This window comes from Saccopteryx bilineata, chromosome 12, assembly GCF_036850765.1.
Source record: "Saccopteryx bilineata isolate mSacBil1 chromosome 12, mSacBil1_pri_phased_curated, whole genome shotgun sequence".
Taxonomy (NCBI): Eukaryota; Metazoa; Chordata; class Mammalia; order Chiroptera; family Emballonuridae; genus Saccopteryx; species Saccopteryx bilineata.
In genome coordinates, this window is record NC_089501.1 from 15172891 (window position 1) to 15187559 (window position 14669).

The following is a 14669-nucleotide window of genomic DNA, read 5'->3' on the forward strand; positions in this document are numbered from 1 at the left end:
TTTCATGGTGGGCCAATCGTGGTGCCGTTTATCTGGCTTGAGCAAAAATAAAAAGCTCACCAGCTTGGACCCAAGGTCGCTGGCTTGAGCAAGGGGTTACTCGGTTTGCTGAAGGCCCACGGTCAAGGCACATATGAGAAAGCAATCAATGAACATCTGAGGTGTCACAACGAAAAACTGATGATTGATGCTTCTCATCTCTCTCCGTTCCTGTCTGTCTGCTGTCCCTATCTCTCTCTCTCTCTCTCCCTCTCTCTCTCTCTGTCTCTGTAAAAAATAAAAATAAAAAATAAAAATAAAAAGGTTTGCCATCACGGTACTAGATGCTGGGACCCAGAAACACGAGCTCTTTAGATGCAAAACATGGGCCCCACTTCCAGGAGCCCACAATTTAATGCCATAAAAAATGACTTAAGCCCTGGCCGGTTGGCTCAGCGGTAGAGCGTCGGCCTAGCGTGCGGAGGACCCGGGTTCGATTCCCGGCCAGGGCACACAGGAGAAGCGCCCATTTGCTTCTCCACCCCTCCGCCACGCTTTCCTCTCTGTCTCTCTCTTCCCCTCCCGCAGCCAAGGCTCCATTGGAGCAAAGATGGCCCGGGCACTGGGGATGGCTCTGTGGCCTCTGCCTCAGGCGCTAGAGTGGCTCTGGTCGCAACATGGCGACGCCCAGGATGGGCAGAGCATCGCCCCCTGGTGGGCAGAGCGTCGCCCCTGGTGGGCGTGCCGGGTGGATCCCGGTCGGGCGCATGCGGGATTCTGTCTGACTGTCTCTCCCTGTTTCCAGCTTCAGAAAAATGAAAAAAAAAAAAAAAATGACTTAAAGAAGGGTGCCTCACCATGTATGTATGTATATAAGGAAACAGAAGTGATTTGGTGCCCAAGAGGAACAGGAACATAAGTGTCCCCTCCACTCCTAATATGTTTATATTTCTTTGGTTCGCGTGCTTTATATAGAGGTAAGTGAAGTGTCACAGGTAAACAAAAGTAGGTCACTTTGTCTGTATGCAAAACACAGAGTTTATTCTTATATTATTATTTATTAATTGTATTATTTACTAGTATTACAACTATAAACCTACTTTTGCTTACCCCTGTATTATGCCTTAAAGTTAAATCCTCCTACTTTTGAAATATGTCCACAGACACACACACTTTTAGTTTGTTCTAAAATTTTGCTCTTGAATATCAAGTACATAGAATATAAAATAAAATGTTATTTCCACATTTCAGAGCTCCAATATAGAAATGTTTCTAGAAGTTGGATCTATCAGTTTGAGTCTCTCTTAAATATCTAGGGTGGTAATAATAACCCCAGTGAGGACAAGGGAATCAGAAAAATGCCAAATGGGAGATGTGGTCTGAATTTGAAAAAGCCCAATTTTATTGAGGCATGAAGATGAGGCAGTTGGGACCCTGTAGTTGTTACTAAGTTGTGGGATTCCTGGAATCCACCACAGGAGGAACTATCCTAAATCACAAAGGTATGTGTTTTTCTGAAGATTCTTGGCAAGATGACTTTTAGAGCTCTTAGCCTATAATTAGAAAAATCTGATAACTACATTTAAACATAGTGCATTGTGTTTTTACCACTTAAGATTTTAGCAATCTGATCAGACAGCTTTCTTTGGGACGACTTCCAAACTAATGTTTGGTGTAGAAAGTAGTTTTTCCATGTCAAGGTGGTGGGGTTTTGCCTCCTTTATATGTTTATATGAAAAGACATAAACCATAAACATTTTTTTTTGTATTTTTTTTCTGAAGCTGGAAACGGGGAGAGACAGTCAGACAGACTCCCGCATGCGCCCGACCAGGATCCACCTGGCACGCCCACCAGGGGCGATGCTCTGCCCACCAGGGGGCGATGCTCTGCCCCTCTGGGGCGTCGCTCTGCCGCGACCAGAGCCACTCTAGTGCCTGGGGCAGAGGCCAAGGAGCCATCCCCAGCGCCCGGGCCATCTTTGCTCCAATGGAGCCTTGGCTGCGGGAGGGGAAGAGAGAGACAGAGAGGAAGGAAGGGGTGGGGTGGAGAAGCAAATGGGCGCTTCTCCTATGTGCCCTGGCCGGGAATCGAACCCGGGTGCCCTGCACGCCAGGCCGACGCTCTACCGCTGAGCCAACCGGCCAGGGCCCATAAACATTTTTTATGAAAACTTAACCTTTTCACTTTTATTGGCTGCATAATAAGAAGTCATTTGGCCCCGAAAGCAAAGACAGTAATATTTTTCCACGTAGACTTCAACCAGTCTTCAGTCTCCTTCCCAACTCCAGGAGTAACGTTGGGAAACTAATGCAGGTTCTGGGTGTATTTGCAATGTGGTTTGATAAAGATCATAGAGTGACAGACCAATGTCCATTCATGAATTCCAATATTTTTATTACTGAGATTCCAATGTTTTTCTTAAAGAAATAAAATATTTCTTTCTCAGAATTAGTTACCTGTGTATAACTAAGTCTATTATGGCTACCCAGTTTTGTAACGCATATAGTTAATTAAAGGGCAGGATTCAAAAGCACAACTAACCCTTGAAAGCCCAAAATGTAATCATCTGTCTCCTGCAGCTTTCTACCTGTGAGGTAGAAAAGCTTTTATTGGCTCTTGGTCTGTTTCTGTCTGGACAGGATCTTTCCAAAGACTGGGCCTTCATATCAAGGGAGCCTAGAGAGAGAACTCAGGGCCACTTATTTTGCCAAAGTCCATTTTGCCTTGCCAAATGAACTCTCCTTTCAAAAAACTTGGTGGAAAATTAATGTTTAATTTTTCATAACAACATTTTCTTTTTGTTTGTTTTTTCCCCCAATGGTTTCATATCTGTACTTCACATCCATCCCAAAAGACTTAGTCAGGAAATGGAAAACAAAACTAAAATGAACTCCCACCCTTTTCTACAGCAGCCTATTTTAAAATGAAAGTTAAAAATCAAAACATAAAACTCTTTCTGTTGAGATATTCTCCCCTTAGCTTACATTTTAAAAATCCACCCTATATTTAAATGGAGATTTTTGCTATTTAGGGTCTTAGGTTTATTATTGCGGCTTTAAGTATATGGAAAGCTTAAAGATATTTGAAGCTGCAAAGACATCTCAAGTTATGAGCGACTTACAGGAAATGAAAGCTTAGCATTGCTTCTCTCTACACTTCTCCCAATAAGACTAAACAGTTTCTTTATACCCAAATGCAGTCTGCCATGGCATGTCTGAATATATCCATCTCCCTTAAGGCAAGACATAATAGTAACCCTGCTCTTATAATTTCACATAACAGGGCATGATGATTGACAGTCTTGATTGTTTCTCTTAAGATGCATTTTAGAGGAATTTAGACCCTCATTTCTTTTTACATTCTTGTTAGCAAGAAATGAACTCTGACAATAGAGACTATTAGTATGCTAATAATCCTGAGCATGATATGTTTTATGTGAAAATAGAGAACCTGTCATCTATTCTATTGTCAGAGAAATGTAGTTTTCTTAGTTATATCTAAGTTGTCCTTTTGCCTGTAAGAATATAACAGAAGAAAATTGCAGTGAAGCAAGGTAGGAGTGGGCCCATGGAACAATTACAATATGATACTTAAAAAAGACATAAAGATTCTTAAAAATCAGTGAAGTAATGATGATTTTTAATTAATAAACCAAAAATAAACTTTTAAATCATTGCTTTGATTTAAGACATTTTTTCTTCTAGAAAAATAATGTGATAAATACTGTTCCTTTTACTAGACCAGCCCACTAAAGTACAATGGTATCAATAAAACATTTCTTGCAATAAAATATTATTGTTCATAATAAAAAGTAATTTAAAAATAGTTATATACTAATTTGCAAAACTTTAAAATACGATTTAAAACAATAGTTTTATTTCCTGTGAACATCCCACAGAGAGAATATGTTGATAGTACAACAGTGAGGTAGGAAGAAATTTTGAGGATATTCTGGAGAAGGACTTTGGGGAACGTCCAAGTTTAGAGGTTGATATGGCCAAGTACCGCTTCGTCTTTTCTTAGTCTTGATAGCAATGTGCTCCCGATACTGTCTGTTCTCCCACACACAGGACACGTTTTGTAGTCATTTTGAGGAGTCACAAATGGAACAAACACAGAGAAAGAATGATGGATGACAGTAAAGAAAACAGAAGTAGAAAAGGGAAGAAGAAAGGAGAAAAGAAAGCAGTAAATTTCTTAAAACAGTTAGCAAGACTTAGAAAAGTGAAAGAAAAGAAGTGAACAGACCAAGGATAATAAAGATTTTTTTTTTTTTTTACCAAAAAGCCAACCAACCTGGGAGTTCTTAAAACAGAAGAAATGGGGAAAGCTTGGAATGTGTATAGTATTTTGGGAAGAAAGAAAATTGGGAGAGGAAGAAACATGAACTCAACTGGCTTGCAAAGCAGGTCCCAGTGACTATGGGAAACCGGGCAGCTTGGGGCTATCTAAAGCAAGGGGGGGGGGGTCTCAGGTCAGGCCAAGGTCTGGCGAGACCAATAGTCCATATGAGCTGAAGATAGATATTCTAAATTTATAAATATCTATATGTTTTTTAGAAAAAAAATGTTATTGAGTTATTATTTACATGCCTTAAAGTTAATCTGATGTAAGGATGTGACTAACTGATTTTCAGTAGATTTAATGTGTTGTACAACCATCACCATTATACACTTTTTGGAACATTTTCATCACTCCTGACGACCCCTCCTGTTCCTTTACTGTTAAGCGGTTCCAACTCCCAGCCCCAGACAATCACTAATCTGCCTTCTCTAGACATAGCTCTGTTATTTTCTGGACATTTCATATAAATAGAGTCATGCAATATGTGATCTTCTGAGTCTGAATTCTTTAGTGTAGCATGATGTTCGTGTTGTTGTATGTATCAGTATTTCTTCTTATTTTTAAATAGCTTTCCATTGTATGGATAAACGCTTGAGGGTACACACATTCTGTTTTTCCCTCACAAGTTAATGGACACTTGAGTTATATCCATTCTTTGGTTCTTATAAATAATGCTGCTAAGAAGTTTTGCGTGGACACCTGTATGTGTTTTAGGCAAAATGTGACTGAACAAGTCACTTGTTCATGGAAAATATACATACTCAGGCCTGTTGTGTTCCTCAATTCCAGGAGCCACAACTGGGCATGGACACTCCACAACAGCAACTAGAGTGAACTTTTTCAAACAGAATCAGATCACATCCCTCCTCTGATTACAATTCTCCCAGTGTCTCTCCATCTCAGTAAGGATGAAGCCTAGCCTCCTCCCCACAGCCTCAGGATCCTGTCTGACCTGACCTTCGACTTTCGTGGTCCTGTTTCGCTCCATCTCTCACTGCTTCTCTCTCTCAGCCTCACCAGTGCCCATCAGGGCTCCTACAAGAGCTAGTCCTTTTGCTTAGTGTGCTCATCCCTGATCTGCACTTGGCTTGCTGCTTCTCATTCAGTTTTCTCCTCCAATATCATTCATGTGGAGAAGGCTTCCAGGACCACCCTAGCTAAAATAGCAGCCACATGTCTCTTGCTGTTAGCTTCCCTGTTTCATTTTCCACTAGCCCTTATAAATGAAGAATCTAGAATTACCTTTCTCATTGTTTACTGACTGTCCACCAACCAGAACTTAAGCTTAATGAGGCAGGTACTTTATTGATAAATCTCCAGTACCTAGCATGTGGTAAATGTCCGTGAAATTCGTTGAATTCTTCATAATAAAAAAGCAGAATTTGAACCTCTGTTTACTACTCTATACTTTATCTCTAGAATCTCTGAGGAGTCAGTTAGATCATGCTCTAAATTTATTTGTGAACTTCTAAGCCAAAGAGCCAAAAATTCAATACTGGCAAGCCATGTACCCTATTCAGCCTTCGCATGTGTTTTATGTAGCTGACACTTTGGAGTTTTGTTTCAATTCCTTTGGCCCACCTTGTTTTCAGCTGCTGGGAGTTCAGATCCACCTGCTTGCTGGTGACAAGGTCGCAAAACAAGCAGGTACAGAATTAATCTGCTTTCGGCCTCTCTCCTGCTCCGGAGCCACTGGGAATATGTATAAATACAGCCCTGCTATGAGTATGTAAATGTTACCCAGGCTGAATGTCAGCCAGCACCCAATTGGGAGTCATACTTCATCCTTGATTCCCTCAGATAGAAAATTTGGGACAAAACTTACACTTCCCAGAATTCCCAGCCCAAATGAGCTCCTGTGCCTTCAGCAGAGACTTGAATAACACATCATGATATTGACTTTTCCTCGTCTCTTGACTCAGCCTCCTGCTTACTCCCGGTTCTGGAATTGCATTCTCAACACATGACGTATGGCCGTCTTTGTCTCAGCCTCTGTTTTCAGGGAAACCAAGTCAGGTCTATGACTTATATAGTTTTGGGTTTTTTTTCTTCATTGCAGATTACTTTTCCACATTCAAAGCTTAAAGTATTTCAGGTTAAATTCTGGGTTTTCAGCTTTAAACACTGCATGTAGCTTAGTATGCGGCATGTAGCTTCACATACAGTACAATTTCTGGTTCTTCTTTAGTGAGGAAAATTATCGTTCATATGGACATTAGCTTGTTTTCAAATCTTCAGCCTCTCAGTTATTAATAGGTCATTTGAGCTGGACTGTGAGGAAAATTGTCCTAAAACTGTGATTCCATTAGGAATAAGAGGATATGGAGAGCTCTTTCTATTATAGAATGTGTCTTTTCTAAGTTTGAATAACATCAAAAAACTTTTCACAAAGAACATTCCATTCTGAAAAACGTTAGTGCTGCAAAAATACATTTTTTTTCTTTTAGACCTCTATCTCACAGACAGTTTGATACAGAAGATCTAAGTCAGCCAGGGAGTCTCATTGCATCAGTAGAAATGGACTCTGCCTGGTGTGTGCAGAGAGATTACTGAAAGAACGCTGGTTAGCTCAAAGACCCTACAGGAGCGCAGTCAGACTCAGAAGCCCGGCAGCCGGGATGCAACCAGAATCGCATCACAAAAATAGTTCTGTGGAAACACGAAGGCTGCCGCCACTTAGGATCAGGTATCTCAGCTTGCACGGTGACACTGTGGCACTATACATTGGCTATTACTATGGATGCCACTGGCAATGCTATCCTTGGAAATGATCACAAGCAGACATGTTCCCCTCTCTCTCCTGGTTTGTAAGACGAGCTCCCAATTCAAAGTGACAGAAGAAAGGAATACCTCTTATTTTCTTTATAATAGATGAAGAAACACTCACTGAACTAAGCCCATAGCAGACTTCCTTCACTGTCTCATTGCCAAAATTGGGTCACATGGCCCTTTCTTAGCCTACCACTCATGAGGAGACTAGAATAAGCATGATTGACTAAGTTAATTGAGTCACCTGCTGGGATAAAGATGTGAACAGCCTTCCTTGGAGTATAAAGTAACACAGAAGAGCATGGACGATAGTACAAAGTTGCACTTTTAAATGACTATTGGTTTGATACCCGCATGCTTTCCCAAATCTTTTTGTCACCAATCCTCTGGTCTTCTTATTCTCTTCATATCTATGACAATCTGACCAAACCATTTGTTACCATCCATCAACTCATTTCTCTTTCCAGGAAAAAGCAAAGATGTTGTACCACTTAAAATTCTACCTACTGGGAGAATTTTCCACATTCACTTTTGTGGGACCAAGTAGGACTCAGCAATCCATTTGAGGCTGATGTCAGCTTATTACGCAAAGCTATCTGTAAAGTGTGCTTCCTTTTTCTTTTCCTTCAGTTAACTGACAATAGAGAACTGGCCATGGTATTACAAATAATAGTTGGTGGAAAGGTGGCAGTGTGGAATGAGTAGGCATAGTAAGAAGACATCAGTATGTGAAATGTGAGCTTTCAAGACATGCTCAGGTGAACTCACTTGTATACTGTTTCCACTTGGATACGTTTGGCTTTATAGCTGGGTAGGTCGGATAACATTCAGTTCATGATAGGTAGCTTATGTTTCCTAGTCACCTGGTTTCTACCAGAGCCAAGTAAAGCCAAGAACAATTTCTTCAAAGAAGAATGGTTACTCACCGAAGAAGGTATAACTTTGTTCTAACCTTGATGTTTCTGCTGTGAACCTTGTAGTCAGTCTTGCTACACCACAGATTTTGTTTAATTTTTGAGCACATGGATCTCACAGGGTCCTAAAAGGCCATATAGAAGAGTTGCTACCTGGACCACCTGAAGAGTCTTCCTCTGAGCCCACTCAAGGCTGACAGCCTTTCGGGTCACTCAGAAAAGAGCTGCAGGACCCACAAAATAATGATATACATTGCTTCTAAGATTCAAGCAGCACCGCCAATCATATTACATTTTTTCTAGAGGAAGGAAAAAAATTGTCCTTGACATTGGAGAGGATAAACTCACATGTTACACAACGCAAATTCCCAGAAATTTTACTGTGTTACCGTAGGATTTATTTTCCATTTCCTGACACAGATAATTTTATCTAAAATATAAGCCATTTTCTGCTCTCTGGAGCTCATCAACATATTACCACCAATTTAGTCCTGGGGATGCTGAGACAACCTAGTTTTTATAGACTAATTTATCACACAGAGACTAAAGAGTTAAAGTGACCTTGAGTTAAAAATATTTTTCTGCCATTTTAGGTAAAATCAAACTACTTCTGACACTGTGTATTAGAACAGAGAAAAAAGATTGTCCAGATAAAAGCTGCAGTCAGTAATCCACAGAGTCTTACACAGATTGCTGTAATAAAGCAACTACATTCAGAAGATCATATGTACTTGGAATTACCACTTGACTTAACCTACAGTAATCACCTGTGATTCTCAAGACTCACCCATAATATCCACAGGCCCAAAGTGGGGATGTGATAAAAAAAAACACAGTGGCCTCATCTTTGTGATCTCCTTAGGCATGCAGCGAAAAATAAATAAATTTGAAAATTACAATAATTTTTATTGAAGTATCACAGAATACTTTTGATTTTCTTTTTTGGTTAAGAAATTGAGCTTCTGGCCTAACCAGGTGGTGGTGAAGTGGATAGAGCATAGGACTGGGATGTGGAGGACCCAGGTTCGAGACCCCGAGGTTGCCAGCTTGAGCATGGGCTCATCTGGTTTGAACAAGGCTCATCAGCTTGAGCCCAAGATCACTGGCTCGAGCAAGGGGTCACTTGGTCTGCTGTAGTCCCCTGGTGAAGGCACATAAGAGAAATCAATCAATGAACAACTAAGGAGCCACACGAAGAATTGATGCTTCTCATCTCTCTCTCTTCCTGTCTGTCTGTCCCTCTCTCTGACTCTCTCTGTCTCTGCCACACACACACACACACACACACACACACACACACACACAAAAGAAATCGAGCTTCTGAACTTTCAATAAGCCATTCTTACCATGATGACTTTGTTAGCCTCCACTCACCAGGTCAAGAGTCAGTGTTGGAATTCTGCCATTTGCTGAGGTCATCTGTCTCAACAATATATCCAGAAACCGGGGAAATAATCATGCAAGGGGTCAGGCTTATAGTCATCATGGAAATGGTGAGTACATGAACTAACAAGCAAAATAGAGACAGACTCATAGAGAACAGGTTGACAGCTGTCAGGGAAGGGAGGGGCTCGGTGAAGGGATTGGAGGGATTGAGCAAAAAAGGACAAAAAAAAAAAGAAAAAACTCATGGACACAGACAACAGTGTGGTGAGTGCAGGGAGTGGGGAGGTGAAGGAGGGTCTAGGGGGATAAATAGTGATGGAAGAAGACTTGACTTGGAGCAGCGAACACACAATAAAGTGTACAGAAGATGTGTTGTAGGATTGTCCACATGAAATTGGTATAATTTTGTTAACCAGTATCACCTCAATGAATTCAATTTTTTTTTAAAAAAAAAAAAGAGTACTTACAATACACCAGATGTTTTTTAAAGACTACTCCAGATAGTTTTCAGGACTGGATTCCTGAACCAATTGTTATGAATGAGGAAGGAATTAACATGATGGCTCAACCTAGTCAGTTTACCCTGTGCATAAGGATAGGTTCAATACATGAATAAAATTAAGGCTTCCATTAGGAAAGGGGAAGGTGGAAAAGTCCATTTGGTGTAACATCTACTGATATTGGACAACATCTATTACAAATGATAAATGTTTTCTTTCACTCAGTAGTCAGAGAAGAATAAGGGTAATATATATAGTATTTAAGGCTGATATGCAATTTTGGAAAAAAATGCCTTATTTTTTTATATTTATTCTCCATAGATAGCTCTGCTTTAACATAATAAGACTTTCACTTTCTAGTGGAAATTCTATGCCGTTGATATCATTTTCTAGTTCTATCTAATTAGATATATGCCTACTAAATAACTACTTTATTTGCCTAAATAAAAAAATTAAATACAATTTTAGTTACAAAATAGTTTAAATGGAGTAAGAGAAGGGAAGTAGTATGTGCATTTCTTTAATATTTCTCTTGCTATTTCTACATTTTTCTATAACAAGCTGATATTTCCTAAGTGTGATAGATTAAAAATTATCACAAAATTGTTGATAGCACTTTTCATAAAAAGACAAAGTCTATTTTCTACCCCTTAAAGCTGGGAAGGCGTTATGTATTAGTTTCTTAATGATGCCACAACAAAATATCGTAGATTAGATGGATTAACCAACAGACATTTTATTTTCTCACAGTTCTGGAGGATGGAAGTCCAAGATCAAAGTGCTAGCAAGGTTGGTTTCTGATGAGGTCTCTATCCTTAGCTTAGAGATAGCCACCTTCTCACTGGTGTCTTCTCTGTGCATGCTTATCTCTGTTGTCTCTTCTTCTTCTTCTTCTTCTTCTTCTTCTTCTTCTTCTTCTTCTTCTTCTTCTTCTTCTTCTTCTTCTTCTTCTTCTTCTTCTTCTTCTTCGTAGAAGGGCACTAATCCTATTGGGTGAGGGTCCCTTTCTCATGACTGATTTCACCTTAATTACTTCGTTAGGCACTATATTCAAACATAGTCACTCTGGGGGGAAGGGAGGAGTAGGCTTTGTGAATTTGGGGAAACAGCATTACTCCATAACACTTTACAACTTGCTTTGACAAATAGAATACTGCAGAAGTGAGGATTTGTGACTTTTGACAAGGCCTCAAGATGCCTTTGCAGCTTCAGCTCTTTCATTCCTTGATATCTCAACAATCTGGGAAGAAACCTGAGCTGGCATGACGAAAAGGTTGTACGGAGAACTGAGGCATGCTGGTGGCTGACCCCAGCTAACTGCCCACTGACTGCAGTTGCAAGTAAGACCAGTCAGCACCATGGGGAGCAGAGATGAGTTGTCCCAACTAAACCCTACACAAACTGCTGACCCAAGAAGAGTGAACTAATGGTGTTATATTAAGCCACTAAGTTTTGAGGTAGTTTTATGAGGTAATAGATAACATATACTAAGCCTTTTGTAATTTTCATTGTTTCTTCATGTTCTACCCTTTTACTCTCATTTTAGTGAGATTTAGGAAGTGACTAAAAAGTACATTGTCATTCAAATATGCTTAATTAGAAATCAAGAATTTGTATGCTATAGATAAGAAAAGCATTTTTTAAAGAGAAATAACCTAAAACTCAGTATTATTTTCTATGTAGGTAAACAGAACTAACACAGAAACCCATATGGGAGTTGATAATAAAGTAATTCCACACATTCCCCATAAAATATGATGTGATAGCCCTGGGCAGGGACTGGAAAAATGCCATTCCACTTCCTTTACAACAAAGGAAAACAAACAAAATAAAATTCTTAAACAATTAAATAAAATTGAAAATAGGTATTTAATTTTTCTTATGTTTCTTAATAAATATATCCTATTCTAATGACACAAGTATCATTAGACATGCATTGGGAGGAAATACAATATTTTTACTTACATGTGTAAATGATCAAAAAATGTGGAGGATGGGCTAGGAAACACAGTTGCCCTTTAAAGCAACAAATATAGGAGAGAAGTATACCTGTCATATAACAGAAATGAACACACGCATTCCCTGACAAGGCCCTGGGAAAACGTCATGGTGTATTTATCCAGAGTAGATATATATTGACCTAGTCTGGGCTATGACACTACAATAAGCTGTTTGGAAAAACTAAAACTGAAATTAGGAGGGTTTTTTGCCTGATCTAAAATATATCCAATTATTGTGGCATCTCTCTTTTAGGTCAGGTCTGATGCAATGGTTTAAAAACCTACATGTTATTTTAGGGACATTCTGAGGGTTTATCTCTATTATAGGATGTTACAGAAACCATCCTTGGAGCAGCCCTACCTCCTGGCTCATCTTCTGAATGGACTCGTCAGACCACGTGGCTTGGCGTTTGTCTCAGGCCCCTGGCCTAAGTCCACCCCGCGAGACCGCAACTCTGGGAAAGAGCCGCATCTACGCCGGGAGCTCACTATACGGAGTGTTTCCTCCCACCAGTTGCCTGGCAGCTTCCACTGCAGCTGTTTTCTTACGTTTTCACCTTTCTTTGACTTACTTTTTTTTTTTTCAAAATGATTTTTATTCCATAGTCTTCTGGTTTTTAAGTACCAGCATGTTCATTTTCATGCTTTTCCTTTACTGTTTTGTTTTGCATTCCCCTCTTAGCAGAACCATATTTGCTTTCCTCCCTTTCATTTTCTCCCCATTCGTTTATTCCATGCTGTCCTAGCTGTCTTCCTTTGTTCAGTTCAGAACATCAGCCGGAAGCTTCTCTGTTGCTAAGTAACAGCATCACCCACATACACCCTTTTCCACTCTCTGCTCATTTCTTCTGCTTCTTTTATAAAGCTAATGGGTCAAATGGTGTCTAAAAGAACAGGAAGAGTGCCTCTGTGTTCTCTTCATTCCAAGGGGATGCACGCCCTCCCACACCCTGCCTCGTTTCAGCTGATAATTTGTGCTAGTCTGTGAGACAACACAGAAAAAGCACAAAACAGCCCTTTGAGCTTAAGGGATATACTTTCTGTTAAACAAACAACAAAAGAGAGAATGTTTAAAGTGTGCTTACAAGGCATGACATGGGTTCATCAAGGGCTTCTGCCTAGAGCCCTGAAGCAAATCCAGGTTTTAGGAGGTTTCCATTAGGGATCAAGATAGTTAGCAAGTCCCTCTTTCAGACCTTCATCTTGCTGAGATGTGAGGAAGCTACTAATATGTAGTATGTAGAGCACGGTTTGCACAAAATAAAGGATGAAAACAATACAAGAACTTGTGATGCCATTTTCCAAATCTCAGTCCCTTTCCAGACATCAATCTGACACAGTACTTGAACTAAAAGCATTACTTGAATTGTGTCAGCCTTCCTCACAACATGCTTTTAAGAGATTCAGTGTCTTCTGGCACATTTTAATAGTTTAATGGTGAGACTGACTCCATATGTCCACACATTGGGACAGAGTAACAGAGCTAGCAGGACCTAGGAGAAATCTCCTTTTCACCCTTGTAATGTCATAAATAATTTCCTCCCCTGATGTAAATTCTTTCTCTCTCCTTGTGCATTTATGCAATGCTTGGGAGGCCTCCCCGGATAACCCTGCCCTAGCAGGCGTCCCCAAACCACGGGCCCGAGGGCCCCATGCGGCCCCCTGAGGCCATTTATCCAACCCCCGCCACACTTCCAGAAGGGGCACCTCTTTCATTGGTGGTCAGTGAGAGGAGCACTGTATGTAGCAGCCCTCCAATGGTGTGAGGGACAGTGAACTGGCCCCCTGTGTAAAAAGTTTGGGGACCCCTGCCTCTCAGCTCTGTGCCACCATCAGCACTGAGCTAATTGGAGGTGTTGGGGTTGCTCTGCTTGTAGTCTCATAGTTTTTCTCTAGGTGTGTCTCTGCTCCTTGGGTCCTGCTGTCTGTGAGGGAAGGACTCATATCCTGCGTGTAATGTATATTCCATAAGTTGCCTTAAATTTTAACATAGAACACAGATACTCTAACCAGAGAGTTGTTTACAGTTTCACTTTCTAGAAAGGGGAACACAGTTTCTTTTGTATTAAAGTACAAGTTCATCAGCAATCAAAGTACCAAAAATGAAGCTTATATATTTGTCATTATCCTGATTTGCAGATTGAGCATTTCAGTAGAGGAAAACTTCAAGAGCCTTATTTGTCAGGACCCATTGATATCCTGAAAGTGGAATCCCTAAGAGACTAACACCCACTCCAAGGTATTCTAAGAGTGCCTGATCAGAACTGGAAACTAGAATTGGCGAGCTACTATAATTTTTCTTCTAGAATCAAGCTCCTTTGAGAGGTTAGGTTTTCTCAGAGGTTGAGAAAACTTTAATTTGATTTAAGTATTTATTATTATCTCAACTAATAAAATATGTATTTGAAGTTCCTGGAATTTTTATTTTATGGTTCTGCTTACTTTAAACAACAGAGAATGATATAAAGTTTTCATTTCTCTTTTAACTTGCTTCTTTCCAACCTGAGGTATGTCAATATCAACTATGTCATATTAACTTCTTTTCTTCATGTTTCTGTATACTTAACTCCTTTATCCCTTTTCATCCCAGTTTATCAATGTGGTCTACAGTCTCAGCGCCTTCTGTCACTGCAAACTGTGGCACTCTTCCCAGAAAACAGACGTGCTCTCCACCAGGAACTTCTACATGGTGATATATTCAGTGCCCTGGAGGGCTCTCATTTTTCTCGCTCTCCCAAAACTAATGACCCCTTTATTTATTCAGCCAGTACAACTT